The sequence below is a fragment of the Trachinotus anak genome, unplaced genomic scaffold, assembly GCF_046630095.1.
Source record: "Trachinotus anak isolate AG129_WGS33_773 ecotype Australia unplaced genomic scaffold, CSIRO_AGI_Tana_v1 ptg000001l, whole genome shotgun sequence".
NCBI lineage: Eukaryota > Metazoa > Chordata > Actinopteri > Carangiformes > Carangidae > Trachinotus > Trachinotus anak.
The window spans coordinates 3,658,977-3,673,976 of NW_027273852.1; positions in this window are offsets into that span (position 1 = coordinate 3,658,977).

The following is a 15,000-nucleotide window of genomic DNA, read 5'->3' on the forward strand; positions in this document are numbered from 1 at the left end:
GACTGAGAGTAAATGCCACCTCTTTAATTATGGTCTCCTCCACGTCTCCTCTATTGAGCGGCGGAGATGTCTATCGCTCCACGGGATCCTGGGGAAAATGACTCTAATGGGAAATGACCAGTGTCTGGGAAGCAGGCTCAGATTAGAAGCGACGTTTCTAATTGATGGCTAAAGAAATCCCTGGCCGGATGACTGGGAAAAGTCACTTTGGAGCAAATGTAATTGGAGTGATTGGAGTTCTAACAAGAATCTGTGGATAATCTCCTCTGATTTAAGCTTGTGCAAAAACAGACAACAAGCTCAACAATGGGCAGCACAGCATGGACTGTTGAAGAAATAGACAAAAGTCAGAGTCAGTCTGGCAGCCTTGTGCTTCATGCTGTATTGGGTCAAGGTGACATACACAATTTAACACTGTATTGTGTTCTTTTTCAAGGTGACATGTGGGTTGGCTACGGTTGGGACCAGCTGAGACCACAGTGGAAATTATACTCTCTACATGTCCGAAAAATTTTAGAGAAATGTTTAAGGGTTTTTAAAGGATAAGTCCATCATAAAACAGTGCTATTATAGATGTATTATGAATCTGCAGCCCTTTAGATAGTTGTCTTATTCTTGCTATTAACATGAACATGGATGTTGTGATTCTACACTCAGCTGTGATAAAATCTTGCTTGGAGAATTTTCTGGAACCTAAATGATATAAATCAGGGTCTGTTGTTTGCTGCTCAGAATGGAAGAGTGAAGGCTTCATCTGTGGCTCCCACATGAGGAAAATCACATTAACAGGCAAAGATAGCAATCTAATATAACGTATTATGTTTTGCTGATTTACACTCAATTAAATATCCCAGTGTGTGAACTAATATGTGTGTGATACTGTGTTTGTATTTAAGTAAAAACAGTGCCAACAGTAGTGAGGAATGACATTATTTTAGAAAACAATGAAAATATCTTTGTCTATATAATTGGTTTGATTTATTAATGGTGATGTTTGAACTCATTTAAAGTGATGTTTTACTTCTATTATTATTACTTTCAGGTATTAGGCATGTATTTATATCTGCAGTAACACCTTGTGCAGCTACTGTGTCACTAGACCTTTAAGGCTGTCTGCAGGCTGTTGTTTTGTGGATGTTCACCAGTTCTTGTATCCATCACTGCTTTCTGTCAGCAGTAACAAATCTGCTGCTCTTTTCCAACTGTCCGGTCATTAGTTGACATTCTGGTGCAGGGCAACAGGATCTCTGAGGTTCTCCAACTGCTGCGAAAATGTTGAAATGACAAAGTAATAACAACATCTGTCTTCTGTCCGGTGGTATTGACATAACATTACAGGTACCAAATTGTTTGTGTTGTGAAGTGTGTCTGGAAGATACCTCAAGCTTATGACTAGTACAGCTCCAGACAGTGTCAGGTTTTCAAGAGTTGATGGCACATGGTTGGTCAGCACACAAAAAGGTAATGGCGTGACAAATGACAAAATTTGCTCTGATGTTTGAGTAACCACTGCAAGATTTTTACTGTTTGTTAAGATACTCCAGCAGAGGAGAGACTCTCTGCTCAGTTAAATAAACTTCATAAAACTGTTTATACAAATGAAATTCTATTGACCAACTATGGAGTTTATCCTAAACCAGCAATTTCCAACTTGGAGGACGGAGCTTTTTCAAAGGAAGAGAAATCTTGTGAGGTGGTGATGTCCACATTAATATGTGTTAGTTTTAAAACGCATCTCTTTTTGTTACATTTATGCCTGGCGTCAACATTACCCCAGAGTTTTCAAGCCAGTAAAACAGACTTTTAGAAATGTTGCTGATGCTGTTTTAGTTTGCCATCTCTGGGGTTGCACTGTGGTCTGGACGGGCAGAGACAGAGGCTTCTGGAAACAATGACACAGACATCCACTCTCGCCTTCTGATTGTTTCTCATCATCTCATCATCTCAGTCATGACTACCAGTGGTAAATAGTGTCTTTGCTAGCAGCTGATGTGCAGTGAAATGCTGCATTTTATATTGCAATAAGGGGAGCATGCCTGAAAAAGTTTGAGAACAACTAGATTACACATACATATATGTTTCCTAATCATAGGATTATACTTGGATCAACTATCTCTACACTGCAATACAAGAGCAATGCTGTTTTCAAGCCACTCATGGAGCCACCAAACTGCTGTTCGTAAACAGAAACAGCTGTCATTCCAGCTGACAAAAATTGACAGTTGTTGGCGGCAAACAAGAAGCGTGCTTTTGATTACCTCTGAACAAAATATAGGACCCACTGTTTGAAAAATGACAAAGGGTTTTGAGAAGCATTCAAGAAGTATTCAAACAAAGCAAAGGAAAAAATGACTTATTTGGATGAACAGGTGAGAAGACATTGACATGGAGCTGTCGTGGATCATAATTATAGACTCTTTTATTTGAAGGGGACATAAGCCAAAGAGGTCAGGAACCACTGTACTTGCCAACAATGAACAGACTCAACAACAGTGCTTCCGCTGGCTCACTCTTTGCCACTCTTTTACTAGCACTAAGGTTGGTGAGCATGACTGTGCTGTTTGCTGACATCACCAGGATTTCTGGAAACTGAGGTTAAAATTGTAAAAGTTTCCCCTCACTGCCATTTGTAGATGTGAATGTGAAAAGTTGCCGGGAGTGGCTTTAATTAATGGAAACTGCCCCTGCCGGCTTTAGTCACTGCGAAATACGTGAACTCTCCTTCTCACATATTTTGAAATTATTCTCAATTCTCCCTTCTCTCAAAGGTCACCATTCACATCTTATTCATTGAGTATTTACTGACCTTGTCACCTACTTTGTATTGTGTGTGGACAAATGAATTAAGATTCAAGGGCCTTGGTAATGGAAAAGTGTTTTAATTTCCCCCTGACATTAAGATGTTGTGCCTCATAGGCATTTGGTGGCACATTACTCGGCGCCTGCTCTCTGGCTCTGCCATTGCCCCCCATGTTCCACTTAAACACTTCAATCACAGCTAAAGATCAAAGGAGCTGTTAAACTAATCAAGTGGAGACACAAGAGATGAAACTCCCCCTGTATCCACTGTTTTCCCCATTAGCACTCTCCCTCCCTCACTCCCCTCCTATAACCCTATTAACGAACACAGTAAATTCAAGGAGGAGGTTTGCTGGCTCAATCGTCTGCAACATATACAGAGCAAACAACGGCTCTAAACAAATGGGCGTGTATTCTCTATGAGCTGCATTATTGAACAAGGAGCGAGAATCATCTGCAGTGCTCAGGGAACAACAGTTTCACCATCATCCCCTGCACTTGACACATAGTACCACCTGTATAATATTGCATAGAATGAACTTACAGCTATTATTGGTGACAGCTCCATTAAAGCTGAGTGTATTTCCTTCTGCAGCAACCAGTCTGCAATTGCATCAGATCAAAAAAAAGAAAAAAAAATGCATGTACTTTCTGGTATTATTAAATTCTACTGATACAGGTAAAGCCATAGGCAATAATGGGAAAAATGAAATGAATATATCTGACAGTAAAACATTTATAGAGTTCAGATCTATATCTCCTCTCAGACAGCAAGATTAGGAAGTGGGGGCTTTCCCCTGCAAAATAACCTAAGAAGACAAACTGAATCTGAAGCCGTATGGTTTCATAATAAACCACTCTGAGGTTGAAGGACAGTCCATAGCAATCCTTAAAAGTCCATACTCCAGCTTAATAACACCTTGGTACAGACCCTCTGCCACTTCTCACTGGCTCTGAAAAGGCTGCCATATTGGATAATAACTTGTTATCAAGCACCTGAAAAAGAGGTACATTCTGAAGGAAAGGGTCAGGGGGTTAGCTTCCTTTTATTTTCTCCCTGAAGAAAAAAATCTCAGAGATCTAACATATCTCATTTGCTGTTAATTCAGAAAAAAGTTTAATAAAGGTTTCAAGAGGCTGAGAATCTCTTAAAAACAACGACAAAACCCCCCAACAAAACATCTGACCATTTTCAGCAGTAATACAAGCATAACGAAAAGTAGATTCGGGTTCAGTGACTCCCATAAACTCCTGAGTGTTGTGCTACATTTAATAAAGCGGGAGATATGCTTTGTAAATATATCATCATTACTTCAGGCCATTGCTCTTGTGCACAGTCGCACATGATGACATCTTTGAGAGCTTCATCAAGCCCAGACTTATCATTTGTTTCCAGTCTGACCTATATACCAGTGTCTTGTGCCTGTGCAAGAATTCATTTTTGCTTTAATGCAGAAATGTAATGTACTGGAAAAAGGGGTTAATTTGACAGGTCTTTACGTTTCAATCACTAATTAAATGGTTTCATTTAGGAGCCTAAACAAAGCAAACAATCAGTCAATATATGCCATTGCAGAAATAAACATCTGCAGCAGAAATGAAGCAATTAATGGTGAAACACAGAAACCCATTAGTTTAATGGGGAAATTACAAAATAGAATAGTGCCTAGGGTGTTTATGCTATTGTCCATTTGTTTGTTAGTTTTTACTCATGATAAATGTGTCTGCATTAAAAAATATGACTGCATTTAATCTTTGTATTTTTAGTTGTTTTCTTAACTCTTTAATCATAATTGCAATATTCGTTCTATTACTGAATGGTGTCCGGATGAGATTATTTCATTCACAAAACATTTTAAACAATTAGCTAAATATTGCATTTCTACCTCTCACAGAAGGCTTTCCAGGACACGGTCTTCCATCCTGAGATATGGAAGCCAGAGAACAACAATTAAAAGCGGAAAAAGTACATAAAAGAGTGAGAAGTTTCAATCTGATTATAGAGGAGGGAAAGTAGCTCCTGACAAGGCACATAAACTCTTTGGAGCTCTGCTGTGAGTCTCCTTCTGCCAGTCCTTTCACAAGGAAGTTAATGATGCTGGCAAGAAGATGAATCACCTCAGACAGCACACAGAGCAGCTCTGACAAGTGAGCACCGGCGAGTCTGACACCTGCAAGTACCAGAAGAAAGACTAATAGTCATGTCAGCTGCTACCTGTAGGAGTTGAGCTATGTCTGTCTGTGCTGAAAGAAACTGTCCCTCTTATCGTAGGTGAAAAGCAGCCTGAGGGATATGGCTGGCTGGACTTTAACAAAACATAAAGTCGTGTCGGCCAATGAGAAGAAATGTTGGGTGACTCTTATAACAGATTTCAAAAGTAGTTTCAGGAAAAGTATTTTGAGTCATGTAAACTCCACAAGGCATTTTACTTTAGTTTTCATTTATTTATTTATTTTTTCTGCAAAATAGCTCATAGCCAAGACACCATTCAGTTTGCTGTTGTTAAAACAAAACATTTAAATCTAAATGACTACTGATCAGCAGTGAGTCAAGTTTAACCCAGAGAAAGAAAGAATCACAACATCTGAAGCTGCATTTTGTGCACTGAGAATAATTCAAAGTATTATAGACAGTTAAGCACGGAACTAATATACTACGCACAATATGTCAGGCTGCACTCATGCATCTTAGATGTGAATATTTCAGTCACAACCATAATCACACAGAGTCAATGAAATGTTAGAAGAACCAGACACAGAATCAGAAATTGGAAGAAACCTGTGCTGAAGAGGTTTTTAAAGTCACATTAAATCACATAGAGTAAATTCATCAAGTTGTTGTATCTATTTAAATCACTTGAATGTTTATGGTTGACAGTTGCTGAGGCTGAGCAAAAGATGTGACAATAGCTCAGAAAACACAACCACAATGTGACCAATCCTGTGCAATGTTTTGTCACTCCCCACAAATACAAGGTTTGTTTTAATATTCCAACCTTGCAGCTTAGTTGACATATGTCTGCATATCCCCTTTATCATTTTCAAATGATGTTTTTTTTAATGCCCTCAATAGTTCCCCTTTCTGTTACAGTAACATTTTATGTCAAAGACTCATGAATCCTTTATCCATGACAGATTAAAACACTGTGGAAACAGAAAATCAAAAACAAAGAAGCTTAAGCAACTTCAGCAATTTAAAATTGTCAAACAACACAAGGCCTTTAATGCAAATGTGTGATTTATGACACTAGGCAGTATAAAACATTGCATTTCAGCAGTGTTCATATGTACTTATACACTTACACTATTAGGTAAAATGTATTTTAATGTTCTTCAGTGTACAAAATTATTGTTTATAACCTGTGACACATATTATTGATATAGCCTGTAGATGAACTGTTATATTTTAAAGAACTATAGTGCACAAATACAGTAGTAAAAGCCATGTGATAGATGTAGAGATGCATGTGTAACACATCATGAAACAGTAAAACATTTTAACGACATGTAAGTGGATGTAACTGCGTAAAAACTGTTAATTTGTAATCTTTACAATGATGAGAAAGATTATTAGTGGTTACGAGGAAACCACCAAGCAAACAATAATGATCAATGATCGTCTCATCTAAACTTAAAGTGAGGCTGTGAGGGAATCTATTGTTGCAGCAGCTGACCCTTAATCACCTATAGATGCATAGAAGGCTAAAACAGAAATATGTGATATTGAGAAAATGTTTTGACTCAGTGCCTCATTGTCAATTAATGTCAGAAAATTATGGGTATGATTGTTGCTGCTCTTAAAGAGTAGTCAGTCTAAGTGTGAGTGATGTAGTCAAGCAGACAGATGCATTCATTTTCAAAGCTGAATATAATCACAAATGTTATCACATAATAATAATGCAGCCTTTAAGAGGAAGACAAGGTAACATTTAAGCTTCTGTATGCTACAATGTCATCCCTGGCAATATCTTGTATCATATCATAATATTGATTTTATCGATCCAGTGTGTCTCCCAGCACCAGGCTAACATACTTAATATTAAAAAACTGTGAAAATGTCTTTCTTCACTTTTGTGTTTCTTTCAAAACAGAAACGTAACACTGAATCTCCTCAATAATTGTTAAATCAAGTTGCCCCTTGGGCTATGCATAACCTTTTCAACATGACTGACACTGAGGGAGGTGATCCAACTTTAGAAACTATTTTGAACTGATACAGTATAATGATATTTATCTCCTGGCTCCACATAAAGGTGTAGGTAGCATGAATGACACATTGTTAATGGCAGCCATAGATATTTCTTTAAAATGATTGTATGCATCCATGACTCAGAGTCACCAACAAAAAACTAAGAGTGTGCAAAAGTAAAAGTAAACTTAATTTGAAATCAGGTCAGTCTTACTCAATTACGACTGAAACTGAAATTGTTCCCAATCCACCCAGCACTCCCCCCCCCCCACCTTTAGCAGGAAACATCTGTCAGAGATGCCTGGCTCACTCTGCAGTTGACTTATATTATCGTTGGTATTAAATGGTTTAATAGTCCAGTCCCTGTCACTAACTGGTTTGGGATGGGACCTGATGTGGCACCACATGAGCATGCAGAGTGACACAGAGGGTCAGACTCCCTGGCCACTTTCCTGCTTCAGCTCAGAGCCTAAACACCCTTGTGACCTGACACCTGCCTGCACAACTGTTTCCTCTTTGCAGGTTTTTTTTCCCCCACTGCTAAAGAGAGGCAGCATTTTCTAGATTACTCTTGGAAAATCATCTCAAGCACTTTTTAACCAGCTCTATGTGTTTCTACTTCCAAGCTCTTAGTGCATGGCATTACCGCATGGTATAGGTTTAGGTGTGGCAAGCTCACTGAAATTGTTTGCATCTGACAGATGCACATGATGCATACACAAAGATAAGCTGTGTTTGCTTTCAAATTGCTTACTCACATAGGTGGCAACTCATAGATGGCATTTCCCCCTGTGTCTTTGGCTTTTCATGTAATCATTTTTGAGTCATCCATGACAAGAAATAAAAAATGTCTTGCTCACTATGCCGACACTCATTGGGCAAGCTGCTGGGATGTTTTAATGCCCCAGTCAGCTGCATTAGCCAATCTTTAGCTTTTTAGACTTCCCAGCCTGCTATTGTACAGCATAACAGACTCAAGCCTGAGCCAAACTGTCCCAACAATGAACACTGAAACCACTCTGTCACAGTCCAACTTCATTAACATGAAAGGATGTTGTCACAGCTAAAATTGCAGCTATGTGTTAATGAGAAATTCCTGTGTGCATCATCTTTTAAAAAGGAGCCATTATCAAAAGCGGTAAAACAAATGTGACAGCCTGGAGAGCGTCCTTTCTCCCCAGACCCTCGTAAAGTCCCCATAGGGATGGTGTGATGAACGATTCAAGGCCAGCTCTGGCCCAGGGATGCTCCACTGAACCATGCTTTGATCTATCATCCGGCCTTCCCATATTAATGATGAGGTCACAGCGTTGAGGGTCACGGCGTTGCTGATAAAAGCGCAAAGCCTGCTATTTGTTATGAGCCCAACTTGACTGATCATAACTCTTTTGATGAAAGGGGACACGATTTTACACCCCCATGCTGTCACACCCAAGACATGGCCGTCTTCCTCGTAATATAATGTCGTTTGAGGATCGCAGTGAATGAGCCCTATCATAGTCAATGCAGAACTAAATGAAGTGGTTGTCGTCGCTCATAGGACTATTATTATGGTCTTCTGGGGACAATTTGCAACTTCAACCCTGCTGATTTAACATGTACTTACCGTATGCACTGTTAAAAGTTTGTGTGAGAATTACGACTGTAGCTTGGAGCCTAGAAAGTATGTAACTGAGGGGATGGCAAACTGTATTAAACTGGTCCGATTCTTTAAAATGGCATGAGTCTGTACATTAAGCGTGAACATTGTCTCGTCATTACTTTTGGAGCTGTATTTACATTGATTTTTTACTTGGTAGTTGTAATTTGTAGTTGTAGTAGCTGGTAGTGGTTTAAAAAAGTGTAGGGTAATCTCTCTCTCTCATAACAACATATGACTATAATATTACAATTATATTACTAATATTACTTTGAATAATCTCCCGAACCCAGATTACTGGGGAAAAGCTCAAGGTAGTTACATGGTTTGTTTTACAGTAACTTGATGTTGTCTCACATCAGATTCCTTATTTGAATTTAGGGTGTCAAGGATAAAGGGTGTTGTGTGCTGTGAAGTCCCTTGAGGGAAATCAGTGATTTGTGACACTGGGCTGTATAAAACTGACTGGACTGCAACATACTGGTTTCTGTATAAATAATCAAAAAAGTCTGATCCTTTTTTTTTTTTTTTTCAAACAACCAAAACTTTATGATGAGAGAACGTTAAGAGTATTGGTTTATTACAACTTTGGTCCTAGTTTCATAGTTTTGGACATTAAACACAAATAATACTAAAGTTGTACCTTTCAAATGAATTCCTGGGTTCTGATAACTATATTCCTCAAAAGACGTCTAATGTGGAGCTTTAAATATTGAAGGAGAAAACAAATGTTTACACTTGAGTGTACAAACAGTTGTCCTATTTAATGAGCTAGTATTACTGTCATGGATACACTCACTTTCACATAAGTCATTTAAATAATCTGGCTAAACAAAATTGCTTTGTTTACACCATGTTTTAGCATCTTGTGTTTTCTGCCCTGATGTTTTTATTAAGGTACTGTTGTTGCCATATGTCAGCAACAGCTGTGATTATAATGTTATAATAACCAGTAGATGCCCAGTTAGTGAACACCTCTACAAAGTAGTAGGTTACAGCCTATATCTCACTCAAAACCTTATTATAAGTATGTGTCACATCCCTGTTGGTTAGTTTCAAACTGCGCTGTGTTTTTGACTGATGTTGCAGCAGTTTGAGCACAGATGATTTGGTGTCTTGGGAGTTCTTTCAGATGTTATACATTGCTTTAAAAACTCATATATCAGGTCTATTTGCTGCTAGCTGTCAAATGCTGCTAAGTGGCATTCAACCTAATCCTAACCCATTTTTGTAGCAGCCACTGTAAATGGGATTAATACTTCCCATTTGTTGAAATGTTCATATTCTCTGGATGTATGGTAACTCTTACATCCACAAATACAATTACATACATACATACATACATACACACATACATGTGTGCATACACACATCTGTTGGGTGTGTAGTGTCCAGAGCTTTTAGTTTGCTATATCTGCAATAACCCACATTGATTCAAATTAAGTTAGTCTTAAATGCAGCATTAAGCAAGCACACACAGTAGAATTGTATTAGCATATACTTTGAACCAGTATTTTGTATAAGTATGTGTAAACTTTCTGTTCATATGAAAAAATGAGCATTTATTAGTATTTAGTGTTTCTGCCAGAATATATTAATGTTTCATTGAGAACTTAAATATGAAATTTAAACCCAAACAGACAGTATATACATTCCTGAGAGCTTATGAGAACACATTAAGTAAAAGGTTCTCATAGACAACCAGTGCAGTATTGAACAATTTTACAATACACAAATATGATCAAGCAAATCTGTGTCACATCTATCATGTCTGAGGCAGATGACACAGACTGCCTGTTGCCTTAGATTTAATAAAAATAAATTTAATAATATCGGCCATGACTGTGTGTATTTGTGAAGGTGTGTGTCTCTGCTGTGACAGGCATCAGTGTACCTGTGGCGCCTGGAGGAATAGGCTCCCTGTGGTCAGCTGTCAATCACTTCACTGACTCTCCATGCCAACATATGGCCTCATCCCCAAGAAATCTGATCTCACTTGAACTGGTAATGAGAGCGACTGGACAATCCTGACTATCTGTAGCAGTTTAGATGAGGAAATCAACCTTGATTCTTCTCAGAACAGGTATTAGTCTCGGTGCTAAGCAGGATGTGCCCAGCTAACATTTGATATTGAGGAAAGCTTCTCATAATATAACATAAACTATTCCAACATTGTGATTCGTGCAATTTATTCCACTGTTAAAATAACAAAAGCTATATGGACATGCTCTAAATGCATTTGCACCACACACTTTAGACTACTATCATCTTCCCAGACCCTCTGGCCAGGCTTCATCACACCACTATTCAGTTTTGGTTTGCACTTATACCTAAAACTGGGAAATAACATCAGACTGTGCCTCTTAAAAATATCAAAAAACTTTTAAGAGGAGGCTGTGAAGTATTTGACAATAAATGACGTGGTGTTGAGTTATGAGCTTCCTGCACTTCATTCCCTTTCCCTGCTCTTCCTGTGTTGATGGTACAGTAGGTCAGGTCATATTTAAATGCTGGTGTTGGTTTGCTAATGAAAGGAGGGATGCAGCAGGGTCTCTAATGGCTTACTGTGAATGTCAGCGGGGACAATAAATTAAGCTGTGACATAGCACCCAGACCCAAACAAGTCCGCTTTCCAATCAAGTGGAAGTCATCTAACAGCTTCATAGTAATTTGTGCACATTAACTCGTTGATCTTTGATATATTCATCTTTCAACATTATTGTTGTGTCTTGGCTAAACACATGACCAAGTCCTCTTGAGAAATTCAGGTCTTACAGGAGCTGTGTGACAAGATAGTCCTTTTTCATTATAATAAGCTTATGTTTCTGCATGCAGGCTTTACTGCAGGAACCCAACAGAGCTGATTCAATTGCCTGAGACAAGGTTAAAATGCTACCTGCACTGCTTTGCAAAATCAGGCACTACTGTAAATGTCTTTCTATCTATCTTGATATCCTTTCCAGTTTCTAAATCCTAATATAAACTTTTAATGTACCATGAAAATGCATTCATTTGGACTGAAGTCAGCCATGAGCAAGGTACCCTCCAGTGAAAGTTGTTTCTTTACCCATTCTCTATATTCCCTTTTTACAGCATAATCTTCATACAGATTAAACCCCGTCTATCGGATAAACCATAAAGTGCAACCCATTCTCTCAGCCCTAGGGATCTATTGGGGTTCACTGAATAAATCTCAAACATCAAGAGCAATCACTGTCCGTGCAGAGTGGCATTCCTCTCTGCACTCTCAGTCTGGTAGCCATGTTCCGCTTCATTTGAGCCGACATCCGGCCGGAGAATGATCTGAGCAGCCAGAGGAGTCTTCCCAGCCATTTTGTGGGCGTCTGAACATCCTGGGCTCCTCTGTATTCATTAGCAGGCTAGTCACAGCGGTGCGATGGAGCATATCCTCTCAGCAGGCCGCAGGGACTGTCAGCAGAGTGACGGAGACAGATCGCAGGTGGACCAGTGAGGAGACCTGCCATAGATTGACTCGTCTACCAGCAGGGGGACTCCATGGTACCGTTTGTTTTTCAGCTCAACAGATAATTTTTCTAATTAACCTTTAAGTGCATTGCTCTACGTTGCGAGTGGAGCGGTGTGGAAAGACCCCCAAGAACCTCACAGACTTTTCATTTGTTGACAAAATTAGAAATGTCTCCTCAAATAAAAAAAAGACTAGCCCCTCAACTACATGTGTCAGCGACTGCAGGTCAGGGGCTTGTGTGCATGAACACACTGTAAGCCCATTGTACAAAAATCATCTTGGTTTTTGGGCAAAATAAAAAAGCAGTATTGATTCAGCATGTATATTGAGAGATGTAGATATGACAAATCTAGATTGTCTGTGTAACTGTCAGTGTAGCAATCAACACTACGCCAGTGTTTCCACCAGTTCGAGTGGTTTCACACACATTTTGAACAGGTGCTTTAAGCAACACTGTCAAACAACACTCCACTCAGCACTTGTCAGCTCCAAATACTTGTTATAGAAAAGTGATTTAACAATGAAATATGTAATGTGTGGTGATAAAATCAGCAAGACAACAAAATAAACAGGGATTAAAATGTTTAAACAAAGTTTAAGGGAAATTGTCAGCATTTTGGGAAATAAGCCTATTTGTTTCCTCGCAGATCTAGATAAGAAGATTGATACCTCTTGTATTTGTAAGTTTTGCTATTGCTTTAAAGCCAAAGTTAGCATTAACAGCTGTTTACTTACCAGTTTAGAAGAAACATCACAAGTTCAGCATCAAACTTCATTCCTTTACTCACAAAGAGCTTTCTCCAGTGGTGGAAAGCAACGCCAATGTTAACTCTGGTCTCCATCATGTCTTTTCTTCTACCGGTCATCCTGCTAACCAGCTAGCCCATATCATCACTTTAAGATTATTACAACCTCTTGTCTTGTAAACACAACGATGGCTGAAGCTCAAAAATTACCACTACCTGCTCCTGGCAAGAAACCACCCAGCAGTCAGTTAGCTAAACTTAGCAAATTAGCCTGGCTCTGTCCAACCGTAACAGCCTCTTCCTACCAGCACCTCTAAAGCTCACTGAAGAACATGATTATTTCATAATATGTTCTTCGTCTCCTTTGTTTAATTTGTACAAAACCAAACTGTAAAAGCCAGATTATCTTGAGAACACAAACATGTCAAGAAATAGTCTCCACATAACACCCCTTTGTTTTTGTATCAATTAAACATGAGAGTTTTTAAAGACCTATTTATATTCAAATATCAATATATAGGCTATTAAGTGTATTTCAAACTTAGTAGCCAGACGGTGTTTGTTTGGCTCCATTTACAGAATGCTGGGAAAGTTTGTGGGTTTGACTTATCACTCAGAGTATAACCAAGAGGAGTCAGGACATTCAGTGTCAAACTTCATGTTTACCATCAAATGTGGCCCCCAGGGCAAGAGACCGTCTCCTCTGCAAATAAATCCAAAATGGCTATCCCAAGAAGATTTCCCCGAGCCTAGAGAGGTTCATGCTTTAGATTAAAAAATGTGTAATTCCATAGCCATCTGGCTCGAGAAAAGGAATTTAAGAGCTGTGTGGATGCCAGCCCGATGCCACATCTTGGAATGGGCTATTGCTTTCCAAATGGCTCTGGGCTGTGTCCCCTTCCATGTATTTGTGCAACAGCATTAGCTTGTTTTCTGTCTGCGCTCCCCTCTTCCCAAAGTTTAAAAAGTAATCTTCTCTCAGTGCATGGCTGTTTTTTGATAAGGAATCTAAACTAGGCCAAGGACTCAGAGTAAAGTCATTGAACAGTAATTAAAGCACCCGCCGATGCTACAGTTCAAACCGTCTCCACCATGAGCTTTGAGATAGAAATCCATTCAAGGATTTGGAGAGCCATTGTTTCACTTTCCTCACGAGTAAAATCATTTTCTTGCTTTTCTTTTTTATTTCTCTGGGAAGCCAAGTCTGTAATTAAGAGAGTGGAGTTATCATCAAGCCACTGGAAGGACTGGAGAAGTGCTGCCTGGTCACCTATAAAGTGCAATGTGCACTCATTCATAACAAAGCTGTTGCTAAACTACCAGGGTGAGACAACTTCTGCTTGAAAACAATTTGAACTGTACCTTCCCAACACATTTTCAGTGTTGCTTCTTATCCTTACAATTGTCCAAACTACAGGGCAACAATCCTGTTAAAATATGTGCCTATTTAATCAAAGATAGATGTGAAAAAAAAGAAGCTGATTCTGCAACAATAAGCAATAGAGTCAGTTCTGTTAGCTAACACTAAACAGGACCATTATATTTCACTTTACATATCACTCACTTCAGTTGAGTTGATTCCTCATGTAAGTCATGTTCAGCTTATCATGAAAAGATTCCATATAAAAACTGAAAATTGACACTTTGAACAATGTGGTTTGTTTCAGAACCCAACTACTGCTACCAAGTTCTGAAAGTCAGGGGAAGAAAAAATAAACAGAAATATATGCAGATCTGAACCACAATATGTGAACTAATATCCTCACCAATGGGACCACCATTGCCTTGTGAAATTCATAATCCCTCTCTGTAAGAAGATGATATTTGGCAGCCACCTCCATCTACTGTAACATCGTGCCTGTGGTCTTTTTGTTTCTTTAGGACAGCCTCTGGCAGAGCATTTGAAGTTTTTAATCTGCTGCTCCAGAGACTAAGGTCACCTTTCACAATCCCCTTCACTCTCTCTTTTATTTGCTCTTGCTTAGTTCTCACAACCCTGCTATTTCACACACTATTAAAAGAAATCTGCTAATGCAAGGAGCGAGGTCCTTGGCTTGTGGGATGGAAAATGATGGCATTTCTGAGTTCTGTCTCTCTAAAAAGACCCTGGGCTTCTTGTGCAGGGTTTATGACCCTAAGA